This window comes from Mauremys reevesii, unplaced genomic scaffold (genome assembly GCF_016161935.1).
Source record: "Mauremys reevesii isolate NIE-2019 unplaced genomic scaffold, ASM1616193v1 Contig40, whole genome shotgun sequence".
Taxonomy (NCBI): Eukaryota; Metazoa; Chordata; order Testudines; family Geoemydidae; genus Mauremys; species Mauremys reevesii.
Genome location: NW_024100852.1, coordinates 58,365 through 76,209, shown reverse-complemented (window position 1 = coordinate 76,209; position 17,845 = coordinate 58,365).

Here is a 17,845-nt window from a genome sequence, read left to right as displayed (position 1 = left end):
GGAACAGTTTTTAACCATAACCACCACTAAATGCTGTTGGCTGCCCATGGAGCCCACTGGACGTATAAAATGATAGGGTCTAAATTAGCTCTTACCACTCAGGAAAGAGATCTTGGAGCCATTGTGGATAGGTCCCTGAAAATATCCACTCAATGTGCAGCAGCAGTCAAAAAAGCAAACAGAATTTTGGGGATCATTAAGAAAGGGATAGATAATAAGACAGAAAATATCATATTGCGTCTATATACATCCCTGGTACTCCCACATCATAAATACTGTATGCAAATGTGGCTGCCCCATCTCAAAAAAGATATATTAGAATTAGAAAAGGTTCTGAAAAGAACAACAAAAATGATTCGGGGTATGGAACAGCTTCCATATGAGGAGAGATTAATAAGACTGGGACTTTTCATCTTGGAAAAGAGACAACTAAGGGGGGATATGATTGAGGTCTATAAAATCATGACTCATGTGGAGAAAGTAAATAAGGAATTTATATTTACTCCTTCTCATAACACAAGAACTAGGGGTCACCAAATGAAATTACTAGGCGGTGGGTTTAAAACAAACAAAAGGAAGTATTTCTTCACACAACACACAGTCAGTCTGAGGAACAATTTTCCAGAGGATGTTATGAAGGCCAAAGACTATAACAGTGTTCAAAAAGGAACTAGATAAATTCATGGAGGATAGGTCCATCAATGGCTATTAGCCAGGATGGGCAGGGATGGCGTCCCTAACCTCTGTTTGCCAGAAGCTGGGAATGGGTGATAGGGGATGGATCACGATGATTATCTGTTCTGTTCATTCCCTTTGAGGCACCTGGGATTGGCCACTGTCGGAAGCCAGGATACCAGGCTAGATGGGCCTTTGCTGTGACCCAGTAAGGCTGTTCTTGTGTTCTTAGACTGAGCACCCGATTGCCACCCTTACTTCTGTGCTGTTGCTGGCAGCAGCGCTGCCTTCAAAGCTGGGCAGCCAGAGAGCGGCGGTTACTGGCAGGGCACCCAGCTTTGAAGGCAGCGCCACCTCCAGCAGCAGCGCAGAACTGCAGAAGTAAGGATGGCAACTACACCATGCTACCTGCACGTCTGCATAATATTTGACCTTTGCCTTAGGAGGGGTGGCTATGGGGGAGGGCTAAGACAAATTTTGGGGTGGTGATAGCTCCTACCAGTGCCGCCCCACCTATGAGTCTGACTGTTAAATTATAAATTGCTTTGGGGGGGGGGCAATCTCAAAGTTCTGATTTGTCTGCAATTTAATGCAGCCCTTCAGATGCTGAACGGTCGAGCCCTCTAATGTTGTCTCAGTCCCACCTTTTCAATCTCAAGACAACAAACCTGCATGCACAATAGTACAATCCCCAATTTCCTTACAGTGGTGATAATACAAATATATGTTTCATTTAAGAACAAGGATTACCGCATAATACGTCTACAATACGTTTTGAGGTCAATACACTGCCTTGCGACGGAAAGGTGTGTGTAATTGTTCTAAAATGCTAGATTTAAATTATATATTTTAAAGCAGTTGCTCTCTTTTTTGCCCACATAATAACCTCACGACCCCTTCAGGAGTTGTGACGCACAGTTTGAGAACTCCTGGCAGAGGCATCACTGGGGGATCAGCAGACAAACCTGCTCTGCCAAAGAGATCAGTTTTGGCTGGTTTGAAGGTTACAATTCACTTTTCTATAGAATGTTGAAATGTTCTTTCCTTATTCCATGAGTAAGGGGCAGTAAAGGAACTTAGTCTGTGCTGGTTAAGGGGGATCCGCTTGCACTGAACCTCACTTGCTAACCATGAGGTAGGGATGCCAAATCCCTGTAAAAGGGAGGTGTCGGAGAAAAACAGAGTTTTTATTCTTTTGTTGGGTGCAGCAAAGTCAGATACTTTACTATTTTTAGCAATTGCATGGAGGGAGAGAGCTAAACAGGTCTCTCGCTGACAAACAATTCCAGCAAGCGTTTATACCTTTTGTTACAAACAATAATGTGCAACAGCTGCATTTTGTTTATACACAGGTCATTTTGATATATATATTTTTTTTGCTAATTTAAACTATAGTCTACATTTTATACTTATTTAACTTCTTACACAGTTTTTTTTTACTTGCCTTACACAATTCTTGCTTTTACAAATTTTGCGTTATTAGGGTTACAGCTTAGCCTGACAATTGCTCACAGAGGAGACTGTTTGCATTGAAATTCCCTTCAAATCCCTGTCACTTCTTTCTTTACTTCTACAGAGGGGAGGGGTTGCTTTGTGTTGTCTGCAACAGAGCTGATTGGATTCAGTGGCAAGTTCTTGTTTCTGGTTGCTAGAGCAGAAATCACTGGTGAGTAGGTCGAGGGGTGAGGCCTGAGACCCGGTGTGGGGACAGTGCTGCAGTGAAAGATGATGAAGAGGCTCTTAGTGAAATCATTGAGAGCAGGGCTACGTGGGGGGCCCTTGGACCGTGGCGCTGCAGAAGGGGTAGTAAGCAGCAGCAGTAATAGCAGCAGCAGAGCTGAGCAGTGACAGAGACAACAGCGACTGTAGCAGAGCACAGTGGCAGAGTTAGTAGCGGCTGGGAGCCAGCTGCCGAGCTGCATGGCTGCAGCATGATGCTCAATGCCCCCTTTCCACACTTTCAGGGGTGGGAGGTGAACCCACTGAACTCTGGTCCTCCCTGACCAAGGACAGCCAACTGTGAGTGGGGTGCAGCAGAGGGCAAGGGCATGGGCATGTTAAAGGGACATTTTCTCCTCAGACACTGCAAGATGGGAAACTGAGGCAAAGGACACTGCCCAATGTACTGTTACCCGCACACTCTAGGGCACCCACCTTTGCCCAGTTCCCAGGGCTCAAGGCATAACCCAATTTATTTAAGCACCCACCATTACCCAGTTCCTAGGGCTCGGGGCATACTCTTTTAAAAAAAACAAGAAATCTGGTGGCACCTTAAAGGCTAACAGATTTAGTTGGGCATAAGCTTTCGTGGGTAAACAAACCCACTTCTTCAGATGCATGGAGTGAAAACTACAGATGCAGGCATTAAATAATGACACATGAAGAGAAGGGAGTTACCTCACAAGTGGAGAGGTACCTGCACGTCTACTAATGTTATATATGCCATCATGTGCCAGCAATGCCCCTCTGCCATATACATTGGCCAAACCGGACAGTCCCTACATAAAAGAATAAATAGACATAAATTGGACATCAGGAATGGTAACATACAAAAGCCAGTAGGTGAACACTTCAATCTCCCTGGTCATTCTATAACAGATTTGAAAATAACTATTCTTGAACAAAAAAACTTCAGAAACAGACTTCCAAGAGAAACAGCAGAGTTAAAATTCATTTGCAAATTTAACACCATTAATTTGGGCTTGAACAGGGACTGGGAGTGGCTGGCTCGTTACAGAAGCAGCTTTGCCTCTCCTGGAATTGACACCTCCTCATCTGTTATTGGGAGTGGACTTCACCCACCCTGATTGAATTGGCCCTGTCAACACTGGTTCTCCACTTGTGAGGTAACTCCCTTCTCTTCATGTGTCAGTATATAATGCCTGCATCTGTAACTTTCCCTCCATGCATCTGAAGAAGTGAGGTTTTTTACCCACGAAAGCTTATACCCAAATAAATCTGTTAGTCTTTAAGGTGACACTGGACTCGTCGTTTTTGTGGATACAGACTAACAAGGCTCCCCCCATACTCTTTTGCAAGACCTTTTATCAGTGAAAGAGCCTTACACAATAATATCCTTAACCTCTATTTATTAACAATCACCAAGCAAAATACACACACACATACAAGGCTGTCACACAGGTGGACTTCCCCTGTTGGCCAGGCCAGGTCCATCTCATCTAGGTTCTGGTTGTTAGACACCAGGGTTGTGAGTTCTTCTTCTTCTTCCAGGTCTTTCCTTCTTATTCTTCTTTGCCTTTGCCTTTCTTTTCCCCAGCTGGTCTCCTTCTTGGACCTCAGCTTTTATAGTAAAACTTTGAGTCCTGCTTAACCATTTAACTAAAATATTACAAAATAATTCTTTGGCCAATCCTGACATATTGTGAAACAATTCTTTAACCAATCATACGCCACCATCTTAGTTGATTTAAAACTTGCAAAATTAGTTATACAACAGACAGAAACAAAGAACCAGACAGAAGCCACACAGCTAAACAAGAGGAAACAGATGAGATGGGGCCTGATCAAAGTCTATAAACTACTGAGCTGAAAAAGGCTCTCTGGAAAAAGGCTCCTGACACCAGATGACGGGTTTGTCAGGGACCTGCTGAGGGTTAAGTGGTGGGCTCTGAAGGCTGAGCCCAGGGGGCAGGCAGGGGAATAACCTCAGAAGGGCTGAGCCCTGTTTGTTTTGGGACTGTGACTTTGAACACTGCCAGGGAAGGTTGTCCTTTCCTAGCGACCTGGCTGGGGGCTGAGCCGGAAGCCACCAGGGCAGGCTGGAGACCCTGTCAGGGAAACTGAAGCAGTGCTTCTATATCGTGATGCCAACTTTTCCCAATCTAGTGCTAAAAATTTCCCAAATCTGGTGAAAAATTCCCAGATAAAGTTTTTTATTTCAAAATCTCAAAGGAACCTAATATGTGTTTTTTAATAACTATATAATATATATTATATCCAAATTATTCTTATTCATTCAAGCTATTCCATATTTATTATAATTTTTATACATATAGACATGTTTTTCAATTTTAAACTTATGTTACTTATACAGTAAATAAAATATTTAACACATGAGGAGTAGAATTGAAATGATAGAAAACAATGTATTTTACACAAATTTCACTATTTTAAAAACAAAAGTATTAATAAGTACAACATGTGTCCTGCAGTGTACTGTACATCAAAGTTACTTCAAACAAAATAAAAAGTAAACATATGTTTATAAAACAAGATAAAAAAGCAAACAGAACAAATAACACTCTTTTATATAATTTTCCTTATTATTATAATCTCTGAGTTTTATCCATTTTCTGACTCATGGTCTGAGTCGTCACTAGGAATATTATTACCATCATTAATATTTTTACTAGTTTTATCACTGTCATTTTTACTGAAAATATTTTTATAATGTAAATACAAGTGCTTAATAGTAATTACAAAATTAGAACATTTGTCTTGCTTTGCTTTCAAAGCTGACCTTATAACTACACTAGAATTGAGTGTTATGGTTGTCAGACAGTTTCTTTTTATGGTTTTTATGTCAGTTACCATGGAAAAAATTCGTTCACATGCTGTATTTGAATCCGGTAATGTGAAAACCTTTTTAGCCAGTTCAGATATATTTGCAAACATGAATTTACCTGAATAATCTAAATTCATTAACCTTCAATTTTTCTACAAGTTCCTCAGTCTCAGTTTGTGCCAAAACATTGCTAATTATAGCAGTACATTTCTCTTTCTTTAATGTTACGGCCTCAGCAATTTTGGAATCAGGGAAACATTTTTAAACTACTCAGTCAAGTGTTCTACAAATTGAATACTGACATTGTGTTCAGCAAAGTAACAGGCCATCTAATCTCTGCATTTTTAACTTGCTCTTCAAATGTTTGTGCTTTTTTAATTTCACAATCTTGTTTATTAAACATATCATCAATTTTCTTTGTATTAGATACTGTCTCAACCTTTTGTTTATATTTTTTACCATTTGCGTGCTTATCTAACTCACTAGTACCTGCCTGGATTTTTACATCACAACATTTGCAAGAAACTAAAAAACTATTGTTTTCTACTTTCTGCAGCCAGTCTTTGTATTTACCTTCTTGAAGCCATGAGTCTTGAAAGGCTCTTTTGAAAGTAGATGGCTTCTCTTTTGGTGGAAGTTCACCCCGAGTCTTCAATACTCTGTCGGGGGTGCTAGCCCGTTGTTTTCATTTTGATGTGGATGGATCTTTGTCTACTCTCGCACGCCTCTTCCTCTTCCTACCAGACTTACTAGTCTCTTTATTCATTTTTTACGTTAGATAAAAAATGGAATGAGATCTCTGAAATAATGGAATGCGATAATTAGTATAATGTATATTTCAATTTATATTTAAATCAAAGAAGGGAACATATTATATATTATTACCTAACACAGTAGACGAAGATATTTAATATTTGCCTGGAGGAAGATGCTGTTACAAATTTATGAACAGCCGAACATTCTCTGTGCAACTGCAAGCACGAAATACAAAATTTTAGAGATTTAATGGCAGATCAAGAAACTAATCATAATCAATAAGTATTGCAGTATATTTAATTATTGGAAGAAACCTTACCTAGAAGATGTATTTGATAACCATCTCATTACCCGCCAGCCAGCTGTTGCTGAGGTTGGTTTGTTGTGAGTGTATGTGTGCACTTGTCACTTCACTTGTGCCATCGTGATATAGTACGTTGAAGCACCACCAACAGGAGAGCAGCACAGCCCGGTTATGAAAATCATGTGACAAATATTCACCAAGCGAAGAACGCATTTTGAGGGAAATTTAAAAGAAGCGCAAATATTTTACTTTTTATGAAAACTTCCCAGGATTTTTGAGATTTGGAAAGCCTTTTACTTTTTATGAAATTTCCCCAGGATTATTTAGGTTTTGAATGAAAATTCAGTTTCCCAAGTTGAAACATTTTACTCAAAAATTCCCAGATTTTGGGAAATTTCCCAGGATATAGAAGCACTGAACTGAAGCAGAGCGGCTGCAGCACTGGGACAGCACAGCCCAACGAACACCCTGCCCTCAGCAGTCATTGGAACCAGGGGCGGCTCTAGGAATTGTGCTGCCCCAAGCAGGGCGGCACGCCGTGGGGGGGCACTGTGGTGGTCGCCGGTCCTGCAGCTCCGGTGGACCTCCTGCAGACGTGCCTGCGGAGGGTCCGCTGGTCCCGCGGCTCCGGCGGACCCTCCGCAGGCATGCCTGCGGGAGGTTCACCAGAGCCACCTGCCGCCCTCCCGCGGCACGCCGCCCCAAGCGCGCGCTTGGCGCGCTGGGGTCTGGAGCCAGCCCTGATTGGAACTACCACATACATGAAAATTAACAATGAAGAACATAGCGAGTGCTCAGAGGGGGCTGGCTGGCTTCATTTTTTACACTAATTCTCACTTAATTTTAGCTCCCTAGCTCATGCAGAACATGCTACAGTAGCCACTCCCCACAAACAAGCCACCGTAGCGCACTTTATGTTTCTGTGGGGTCAAAGCTCATTCGTTTCCAGCCTCTGGCTGCTCTTAGTTCTCTCCAAACGTCACGCCACTGCTCCACACATTGCCCTTGGCAGTCTCTAGCCAACTCTCTGTCCTTGGGTTGGAGTGGCACTACCCCCAGCCAACCTGGCTTGGCTGCCCTGTGGCCCAATGGATTGCAGAGGGGCAGGAAAGGGAGAGAAGGGAAGGGGAGGGGTTCGACCCAGTCCCACCCCTACCAGTTAAACACACCTGTTCCCTGGTAGCAGGCACTCCCTGTCGCTGGGGCACCCTCTGCACCGCTGTATCAGTTGTGTACAGGGAAACACCCTATTTGAAAACATCAGGGTTCTCCTGCCTCATTGCACTGCTGCCTCCAGGGTCAGCCTTGGGTGTGTCCTCCCTGGAGCCACGAGCATCATCTGTTGTTTGCTCCTCCGGTTCTCAAGGAAACCAGCCTTTGTCCATTCTTTGTAAATAAACAGGACTACACCAAAGATATCTGACTCAATCATCAGTTTCTCCTCCCAGCTGGAACAACCTCCAAGACCCCGAACTTTGAGTAACCTCTGAGGTCAAAAGGGGGCAACACTATCATTCTGGTTAAAAAATAAAAAAAGGTTAAACAAATGATGTATTTCAAAATAATTTTATTTTTAAGGTTTCATACATAAAAATAAGAAAGATAATTACAAAGAAAATTCAGTGAGCATAGTAAGAAAACTAACTGACCATCTGAGCCCAGACGGCTTTTGTCCAGTCCTAAGCACAAGCAATGATAGAGAAACTAGAAAAGGGTCCTTAAACCTGACCAAGCCAAATGAAACATTCTACAACAGCACCCGAAAATGTTTTGAGAAAAGTACAGCTCTGAAACAGACACAGGGCACAGATTTAAAATCCTCAGCATCTGGGATATTTGGTTATGATTTCAATGCACAAGCAAACTGCCCTTCAATAAACAGAATATGTCCTGATCAGCAGATTACTGGAAGTCTTTAGGATTATTCTCTTGAGGACAAATCAATGACATGACATTAAATTCTTCAGAAAGACAAGATGCAGGTCCTGAAGAACAGCTCTGTGTAAACTTGAAAGCTTGTCTCTCACACCAAGAGAAGTTGGTCCAATAAAAGATATTCCCTCACCCACCTTGTCTTTCTAATATCCTGGGACCAACACAGGTACAACAACACTGCAAACAATATTAAATTCTACATACATTTTTTAATATCTGTGAGAGATATTGTGGGGAACACTCAGCAATACAGCTGTTTTCTACCTGCTAATATGCACTGTACATAATAAAGCATGATTTTGTTGTTAAATTCTATTTTCGGTACTCTTTCAAAAAGTGTGGAGGCAGTGGTTTCTGGTTGTATTGATTTATGAAAGTCACCATACAGATGTGGGGCTGCAGCCTTTTCCATGAAGATTACATCAGTATTGGCTATCTTGGCCTGATTTCCAATTCAGGAGGAACTTTCACATTTCAGTTTCCCTTTGAGGAGTTTGAGATGTTGCTGGTGGGTTAAGAAACTTCTTTACTTCTTCAAATATGCCTTTTATACTTATGTCATTCGAAACATTTTTCTGGTGATCCTGAAACTTAGATACCAGGACATTCTGCACTATTTCCTGCACATACTTTTCCTCTTTTGAAATACAGATTTGAGTTTCTTCCTCTAGTATGCGCTGGCTCTCTATCTTCTTACGTTCTTCTTTATCATTACAGCAGAACCAGAATGGGTAAAGTGCGTATAGGCAGTAGACAAATATGATAACAAAAAGGGTAAATAGTCCAAAAACCTGAGGGGGAAACCAAAGCTAGTTATTTTCATGGGAATTTTTCTTTATGCATCTTTTGCATCCCACCAAAATGGATATGTCCTAGTCTATAAATTTAGCTACACAGATCTATTTACTAAACAAAAATACTCTCTTCAACCAGATTTGGGGACGGGGAATGGTGGAATCTTTCAGTGTTACTAAGACTGATGAACTAAACTCAAAAGTTTTGGAGTTTGGATTTGGCAAAGCCGCTAAAATTCTGTCTTTATCATTATTTATTATTCTACCAAGCCTTGTGTCATCTGCAAGCTTTATCCGCAATGATTTTATATTTTCTACCAGATCATTGATAAAGATATTAAATAGCACTGGACCTGTTGGATGACGATTCCCCATTTATAATTTCTTTTTGAGATCTAGCAGTTAGCCAGTTTTAAATGCACTTAAGGTGGAGTACATTTTTTTTAATGAGCTACCATTTATCAGAATATCATGTGACATTAAATTAATGCCTTTCAGAAATTTAAATATATTATGTCAACACAGCTACCTTTGTCAACCAAACAGTATCAATTTTTCCTGACAAGGCCTATTGTTCATAAAACCATGTTGATTATGTTATCATCCTTTAATTCTTTAGTCACTGCATATTGTATCAGCTGCTCCATTATTTTGCCTGGGATCAGTGACAAGCTAACTGGCCTGTAGTTACCTGAGTTATCCTTTTTAAATATTGCCACAAATTAGGCTTTTCCCCCCAGTCCTCTGGAACTTCCTGAAACTTGAATGCTCAAAGAAGGAACCATAACATGGGTATAAATATTAGTTTGCTGTTAATTATTGAGAAAATGTACATTGTTAAATTCAGTAAAATAATAATAAAAAAAATATTGATGAAGAATTTCTTAAATTTGGTGAGATTCTTAAATTATATTCAGGTTATTCTGATTACATTGATCCCTAGGCTAGAAAAGAATGTTATAAAGTATTGGAAATAAGGGCATGCTGGTTGTTTGCAAGATTTTGGACATTAGATCTTGTATTTGGATCTAATTTTGTGCATTTTTATTTATTGCCCGGAGCACCTGCGATCAAAGATGGGGACTGTCTTTACTTTTTAGAAATCTGAAGAAATAAAAAAGACACAGGTATCATTGTTGTTGCCAAGTGCTAACATTTTAAAGAAGACCCAGACTTCAAACCTATGTACTTTTTAATAATTTATAACTGTTTCGTATCCACCAGTCAGCATTTTTCCCTTACTTTCATTCAAAGTTATACATAGAAGTCATTTTAGGAGCTGGGTGCAAAGTACCAATGGAAGTATTCCAGTAACTCTAGCATATGTTATATTTTCAATGGCAAAGCTTTAGTTTCATGAAGGATGAGTTTATTAATTTATATGGATATATCTTTTTTTAAAGTAATACATACAGCACAATTACAAACATTCAAATAACATTCAAAACTACTACTTAATAAATCATTCTACAACATAAAGCCATTTCTCTAACTATATTTTTTCCAGGGTTTTCACAAAGAAAACAGGGAGGAAAATAAAATCCCTGAAGTAGTTCTGTCCCTTACTTCAGATGGGCTCTTACCTGCGATAGTACATAAGCTTCACTGGGTGTCTGTGCTGGTGTTGTTTGTGCTGTGGGTTCTGTGCTGTTTCCCTTGAATGCCGTATTTATGCAATCACTGTATCGGCCATCAATGAGGAGAATCACACACCATAAAAGAGAAGATCCAACAGCCTTTCCCACTATTTCACAGCAGTGGTCACGACTGTATTTTTCTGAGCAGCGAGCCCAACCAATGAAATCCTCCTGAAGCATCAAGCTCAGGACAAGCAAAATAAGGGCTGGAAAAATGAAAAAGGACAAGCCATAGCAAATTCTCAAATTCTTTCTTTGAGGACATTTGAATTCACTTTCAATTACTTCTTCAACCACTACCAAAATTAAAGAGCAAAATGACACAGATAAAATAGGAAGACTACTTTTCCAAGACCCAAAGAATTTTTTTCTAACTGCCATTTGATCCTGAGACCGGTTCTTTGCTAAGTCAGGGCACTAATGAACCTTGGATTTCAGCTCCACTTTCTACAAATAACTAAGCACAAAGAGTAAACATGAAAGTGAAAATGTTACCTTACAAAACATGCCCCATAACTGGTTGTTCCATTGAAATACAGTGTTGGAGCCAAGGATGGTTGGTTACAAATTGCATAGTGGATGTAAGCAGAGTCAGGATGAGCTCTACCCTGACATCTGGTCGTGAATTATGGGGGCTGAACTTAGGGGGCTGATCTTGTTTGCATAGGCACATCTACCCTGCCTAGCATGAGCCCACAGCATCCCAAAATGGTCACTTTGACAGCTGTGGGATTCCCAATCTCTCGGTTATTGGGGTCGGAGGAATAAAGCGTTGTTACCCTGATTATGTGAATGAAAGACTATGAGACTGTTTTATGACAGAGAGTCTCACCATCAACTAAATAGCACTCACTAGACAAGGGACATGCATTCCAAAACCCAGTGAATTGAGAGAGGTTGAGGACAGGTGAGTGTACCTGATGGTAAGGGTCCCCCTTTAAGGGTCTGGCACATGGATTGCACCGTCTTCTCCCTCTCCACTGTTAAATAGCAGAGCTAATTTTGATTCCATTAGGAGTCTAGCTAGAGGCTGCTGAGCTGAATTCACTTTGGGCCAATAGTGCACCAGCACTGGGGCTCCCCTACTACAAGCTGAAATCACTAAGAACTGAAACCACTAAAATTACTGAGCTGAGATCACAGAGTGCTGTGTTAACTAGTGGGGGAGCCTAAAGATATATTGCTAAGCAGCTAGCAGAGCAGTTTGCAGGATGGTTGGAGCGGTGAGTGGAGTGGAGCTGAGCAGTTTGTGGGGACAGCTGGAGTGGTTCATGGGACGGCTGGTGTTGTGGAGCAGCTGGTGGAGTGGAGCAGCTTGTGGGACGGTTGGAGCGGCCCACAGAACAGCGAATGGAGCAGAGCAGAGCAGTTTGCAGGGATGGCTGGAGGTGTGGAGTGGAGCAGCTGGTGGAGCGGAGCAGCTTGTGGGACGCTTGGAGTGGCCTACGGAACAGTGAGTGGGGCAGAGTGGAGCTGAGCAGTTTGTGGGGATAGCTGGAGTGGTTATTGGGATGGCTGGTGGAGTGGAGCAGCTGGTGGAGCAGAGCAGCTGGTGGGACGATTGGAGTGGCCCACGGAACAGCGAGTGGAGCAGAGCAGAGCAGTTTGTGGGGATGGCTGGAGGAGCGGAGTGGAGTGGCTGGTGGAGCAGAGCCGTTCGTGGTGAAGGCTGCAGCAGACCTCCACGAAGAGGCAGGGCAGTCAGCCTTGGCCCACGTAAGGTGCCCCTTAACACCCTGTGTGCCCCCCCATTCCACCCAGGCTGGGGGGGTAAAACTCTACAGATGAACTTTTGAACTCTGGGGCGGCAATGACCAGGGACAGAGACTTTTGGGTTGTTGGACTTTGGGGTGATTTGGACTTAAGACCCTGAGGGGAAAAGGATACTGCCAAACTTACTTGGAGGTGGGTCTTTTGCTCATGGTTTGTGTTATGAATCCTGTTTGTGGTGTTTCCCCAACATAATGCCACATTGTTTCCCTCCTTTATTAAAAAGATGTTGCTACACTCACACTCCATGCTTGTGAGAGAGGAAGTATTGCCTCCTAGAGGTGCCCGGGGGGGGGGGGGGGGTATGTAATTGTCCCAGGTCACCGGGTAGGGGCTCGAGCCAGTTTTGCATTTACGTTATTGAAATGGAACCCCTGGATACTGAATCCGGCCCTTGTTGCTGCCAACTCAGCGGGGCAGAAGGGTTACATGTAGATTTCAGTTGTTGCAGGGTTGCAGCTAGACTGGCAGACCAGCAATCTGATTCCAGCTCTTCACTACTAGCAATTTCTCCTGTGACACTAACCCTTCTGTGACATCGCCTCATGTCTTGATGGGGGTTCTTTTTTCTTCAACTAAAAGATAAAATTATTTTAAAAAACTGAAATGTGAGGTTTCTGAAAATTATATGAAAGCAACCTTGTTGCTTTCATCAGGATGTGTTTAACCAAAAATGCCTGGTTCATCTCCCCACTTAACCAGGATGTGTTTAACAAAAAATGCATTTTGTATGAGTTCTGAATTGTAGGTTTATGGGTATTTAATATAGCAGTCTTAAACAACTTTCAATGATCATTACATTTTTATGCTTATTATTTCCTTCCCACCCAGTTTTGCTCATGATTTGGGAAACTGACAATTTTTACAAGGTACCAATAATTTATATTACTGGTTGACAGGGCTGATGGCAAATGGGAAAGGAGGAACAATTGTACAAGGGTCCCAGATCAGAGCCCCCACCCAAACATCTGTAACTGGGGTGAAATGGGACAAGGTGTGGCCCCAGCAAAAATAATGTACTAAGACTCCAGATTTTTCTTGACAGGTCTGCTGTTTGGGACTATATTCTGTTTGCACACAGCAAATGAAATTAGTTCATGATCACTTTCACCTAGGTAACTATAGTGTTTAACTCCTTGAGCCACTTATCTTTATCCATCAGAATGAGGTGTAATATAGAATTACCCAGGAGGGAGGGGGAGGGATAGGGAGGTGTTTAAGCTGCTATGTAAACTAGAAGGTGAATCATGCCATCTGTCAATGCATCACTGCACTATTATATACTTTTTTCTGAAGGTTTATGCAAATTCTAAAGTAACCTGGAATCCTAATCTTGAGCCCAGTCTCCAGCTGATAACAATGCTGAGAAGAGTGCATCATAAACCAAGTTATCCTCAGAAGAGTATTTTCTGCCCCCACAGTAGTTACAAAATTAAAGATCAAGGCCAAGATTTTAGAAAGTGGCAAGCCATTCTGGGCATCTCAGTTTCTAAAAGACTAATGAGACACCTTTGAGACAGACATTGCAACCGCACGCAGAATCTTTGGGGGGACATATTATATAGTAGTAAGTTTAGGTATCACTGTGAGCCTGGGATTGTATGAATGATCATTTTCTGTTCCTTTGGATAGGATTACCACTGCTACTTCAGGAACTAAAACTGGGTGGTGAATCACTCACATTACAAACACCTCCTGAGAGGTACCACACCCCAGGAAGATTCTCATCTACTGGTTTAAATTGGATTTCTAGAGAACTGGCAAACAAAGAAAGGGTGTGTGGTTGAAAAAGGCTGTGTCTAAACTGTCTCAGGGCCTTTTCTCTGATCCAGGAAATGGACAGAACCTTCTGGCTAAGTGGAGGTGCCCCAACACTTGCGGGGTGGTGGGAAAGCCTTTGATATACTAGGGCCTCATGAGACTGATGGGTGAACTCTGGAGAACTTTTAGCCTGCGTCATTATTTTAAATTACCCGCTGAATAATATAGGCCAATAATTCTAGGCTGAGGTTCATTCATGACACGTTTATTATGACTATTCAATATTTTAAATTAAAAGGGGCTTGATAGGATCTATAGGTCACATGGCCTGTTTCTGACTTTATCTAAGTTACTCCAAGAATTTAGTAGAGTCCTAGATTCTAAGGCCAGAAGGCACCATTACAATCACCTGTCATGACCCAAGCCAGAGACCTCCCCACCCTGTGACTCCTGAAGGGAAGGAATCATTCTCCCCTAGCATATGAGTAGCACTGTCTGTTCTGAGCACCGATTGGAGCAGGGAGCCTGGCAGTCCTGGAGACACAGCTCAAGAATGTCAGTTTCATTCAGTATCCCAAAAGCAAAATGTTAAGCCAGGTGACAAAGCGGCCTGGATGCAAAGTAAAGGTTTTAAAGCCTCCTGCGAAAATGAAACTTTTACATTGTTATCTGAAAACGTGCAACAATTGAGCCATGGTTCTTCACAGGCTTTGGGGCATCTGGATAATGACGACTGTAAAGACCAGCTTTCGCCCCAACCTGAAGGCAGATGTTCAGGATGCAGAAAGAAAAGATGGTGCTAATTCCACAGACTAGCTAACATTGTGGGAGGAATTTAGCATTGATCTAACAGAGCCAGTGCCAATCAGTAAACATAAAATTGGTGTGTGTGCGATTGTATGCGTTTCTGTGCATAGAAGCTTTGAGCACTCTCTGAGAGAGCCTGTCATAGATGCCCCAGGCAAAATGCAGCTATGACTGTGTGAGCTGGACTTGAGAGGATGTGAACCCTAAAATTGGGTGAACATTTGGGTTTTAATTTAGACACGTTTAACTGAGTCACGTTTAACTAATTCATATTAATTTTTATTTTTACTAATAGTGGATTTAACAAGACTTTTACTGGATTACTTTGAATCACAAACAATTGTGGTTTCTTTATTTTAATTGGGGAACCTTTTTTGAATGCATAGTTCCTGGTCCAGGTTCTGGTGCATGTGTCTGGGAACCATAGGTTCAATTTACTAAAGGGTATTGGATAGTACCCCACAATAAATGTTAACATTTTTGTTTTAACAGGCTCGTTCCATTGATATGGTAATTGTGGGTCGCTGGCATTTTAGGTGGTATTTTTATAGGGACCTTTTATTTTAACCCCTATTTCCCAGTGGTTTGGTATTCCTGCGGTGTGATAAGATAAACCTTAAGTTCCACTTTTTTTGTCTAGGCATACAGATTGGTATTTTTTAAGGGTTTTAAGATTTGGCTAGTGTTTTTATTCCACTATTTTATGAGGATTACCGGATCATGGGTAGGAATCCCTGACTGGTTGGCGGGGAGTGAATTGTTCCTTAAATATTGTCTTATAAGGAGGGCTGCATCTTCTCCCATGAAATTATCTGGGCACTAAAAGTTCCCAGAAGCAGGTAAAGCCAGACCTTACTCTGGAGTCTCATTTTCTGTGGATTAAAATTGTGGTGGTTAAGCAGTGCCTCCAGTTCCAGGAAGTCCTTTTCTGCAGTTTAATTTATGAAACATGCACCCATTTCAATTTTCCATCTTTTTCAATGCGGTATACCAATGGGCTAAGGTGGTCCACTATGGAGTAAGGGCCTATCCATTTTGATTCCAGTGACTGACCCCTTTTTCCCATTCTAGGGTGCATGACTTGGTCCCCTGTTTCCCACAGGGCTGCCTTTGTGGGCCTTTGTTTCTGAATTTTGTTGTTCATGTGTTTGATGGCCTGATTAACCCTATATTGGAGGGTGGTTTTATCTTCTTGTAACTCTTTGAGCCATTGAAAATAATCATGCTGGGTTATATAAGAGCTCTCTTCTTGACCCTGTACCAGGTAACTAGGGTCAATCGTTAGGTGCATTGGATGTCCAAACAGAATATGAAAGGGTTTGATTTTTGTTCTCAGTCTATTACTGGTGCAGATGGCAGCCAAAATCAGAGGCAGTTTATCCGGCCAGTCTTTTCCTGTGTAATTTACTACCCTCTGCAACGCTTCCTTAATAGTGTGGTTCGTGTGCTCTACTTGTCCTGAGGATTGAGGACGGTATGGTATATGGAGCTCTTGTTTAATTTCCAAGGCTTGTATCATTGTTGCAAAGTTCTCTCCTACAAAGGCTCCCCCATTGTCAGAATCTATTATTTCGGGGGTGCCATATCTACACACTACCTCATTAAAGAACTTTTTGGCTACCACCCTGGTGCTGTTATTTTTAGTGGGAAATGCCTCCACCCATCCTGAAAAGGGATAAGTTATCACCAATAAATACCGGTGTGACAATGTATCCCATAATGCTTATGACGTAACTGGAATATGTTTTATGCTACATGTGCCATGTAACATATCTATGTAAAGGTTATGGTCTACTGAATCTATTCATCATATTTGTACACATATATCATTTTTGTACTTGAAGTCAGGGCCGGCTCCAGACCCCAGCGCGCCAAGCAGGCCCGTGGGGCGGCATTGTCGGGGCAGGGTGGCATTTGGCTGCTTGGGGCGCCGTAATTTATAGAGCCGCCCCTGCTTGAAGTTATGAATATCGGCTGTATACTTGCTTGATTTCTAGGTAAGCTTTGTAAGGCATTTAGTCAGCTTCTTTAGAAAGGAATTTGCGAAGTTAAGTGCCCAGTCAAGAAGCACTTAAGGAACAATGCTTCTTGGATGCTCCAATCCACATAAGAAGTCTGCTTGAGGACGTTCAAGGTAGCATGTGAACAATGGCTGCTACCTGTAGTTCTGAGTCATGCATGGACATGTGGTTTACCCATGTGATTCCAAAACTCCATCTTGGAGCTGGACTTTGATAGGAGAGAGGAGAGGGTCTCCACCCATAAAAGAAAATCTATTTAAACCCATGGGAGACCCCTCCATTTTGTCTTCAGCTGGCTAAAGAGAGAGCCTCTCCACCCCCAAGGATACCTGAAAGAAACTGGAACAAAGGACAATAACCACAGGGGGTGTGAATGATTGCTGGACCCAGACTAGAAGGAGATTTGTCTGTAAAAAGGAAGCTAACTGGTAAGGTTTTTATCTGTACTCAGTTGTATTACTGCATTAGACTTAGATTTGCATGTTTTATTTTATGTTACTTGGTAATTCACTTTGTTCTGTCTGTTACTACTTGGAATCACTTAAATCCTACTTTCTGTATTTAATAAAATCACTTTTTACTTATTATTTAACCCAGAGTATGTATTAATACCTGGGTGGGGGAGCAAAGAGCTGTGCATATCTCTCTATCAGTGTTACAGAGGGCAGGCAATTTATGAGTTTACCCTGTATAAGCTTTTAACAGGGTAAAATGGATTTATTTGGGTTTAGACCCCATTGGGAGTTGGGCATCTGAGTGTTAATCATAGAATCATAAACTATCAGGGTTGGAAGGGACCTCAGGAGGTCATCTAGTCCAACCCCCTGCTCAAAGCAGGACCAATTCCCAACTGTCTGTTA